This window comes from Cupressus sempervirens, chromosome 3 (assembly GCF_028749045.1).
Source record: "Cupressus sempervirens isolate cs-2001-9-10 chromosome 3, ASM2874904v1, whole genome shotgun sequence".
NCBI lineage: Eukaryota > Viridiplantae > Streptophyta > Pinopsida > Cupressales > Cupressaceae > Cupressus > Cupressus sempervirens.
In genome coordinates this window covers 444857179-444858495 of record NC_143120.1, presented here as the reverse complement: position 1 = coordinate 444858495, position 1317 = coordinate 444857179, and the positions used below count along the sequence as shown (strand labels likewise).

Genomic DNA, 1317 nt, shown 5'->3' with positions numbered 1-1317 from the left:
TAATAATAGATCTTATCCACTGTTAACAATTTATTTCTTCCACTATTCATATACATGACATTAAATTTATAGGTGAGAATATAAAATGCTTCCATTACTTCATTCATCAAAGTGTGCTTAAGATATCCAAGAGAAATTGGATGGAAATCTTTGATAAAATAATAACTATATGCATCACGTCATGACTAGTTTGATAAAACATTTCCACCTAATTAGGTTTTTCAATCATCATAATCTCAATCATAAATCTAATTTCAAAAAACATTGGAAACTAAACAATGATTAAATTAGAATAAAAATGAGCCATTTAGATCAAATTTAGAAGAGCAATGTATGTTTTAGTCTTTTAAATGAAGAACTTTTTTGAAGCATTCAAAAAGAAATCAGTCCTTTTTTAATGTAACTTATGCCTAATAAACCAACTTTAATATTTGGTACTATATTAGATATTAGATATATTTTCTTATTAACTGTTATTTTTATCTTGAACTTATTTTTTTGTTGGAGATATTTTAACATTTCTTGAGTGTCTAACAATCCTATCAAATTTCTTTTCGAATTCACCTCTTTGATGTTGCCACTATTTGGCTACATCAATAGTTGTAGGAGATTCATCATTAGGAGTAGATAGAATTGAAAATGATACTCAAGCGAATAGATTCCACTATGTGCAAAGGTAACGATCATAGAGTGGCAAGCTCATAAGAATTTGGATTATCTCTAGATTGATACACATCCATCTAGTAGACAATTAGATGCCACATCTTTGATGTAAACCTTATTGATGAAGGCTTGTTTGGATAGTTTAGGGGGAAACTCATGTTGGCACTAAAAATATCTCCTTCATTAAATGTATCTGGTGGACCAATTATTGTAACATTCCACTCAAAAATATTTGAATCATCCACAAGTCCTTTTTAGATCCCATTTATTGGATTCTTATTTACTTCTTCTATTTTCTTCAGAACAAAAGTCTGACATAACTTTCTGACATGCCGCTTCTTCTTTCTGGGTCTATAAATAGGTAATGATGAGATGATGTAGAAATTTCATCAAGAATGAAAATATTGATCCACAATTTGTGTGGTTTTTGAATGACATGGTGGAGGAATTATGGCTTGTATACACACACATAGACTATAACTATATAATTCCAAATACACAACAAGTTCTCTAAAATAATAGTAGTTGATTTCTATTAGCAATACTTTTCTTTTAAACTATGAATGAATACTCACTTAATATTTAGGGTATTTTAAAATCTTTATCAAATGAAGGGAAAAAATACATACCCAAGCAATCTACATGTGTAGAGAA

General features: G+C 28.9%; 1 pseudogene; it reads right to left on the bottom strand.

The window, feature by feature from the left end:
* Window positions 1-490: 490 nt before the first annotated feature.
* On the bottom strand, window positions 491-994 carry LOC149566982 (ubiquitin-conjugating enzyme E2 7 pseudogene; annotated as a pseudogene).
* Window positions 995-1317: the final 323 nt, after the last annotated feature.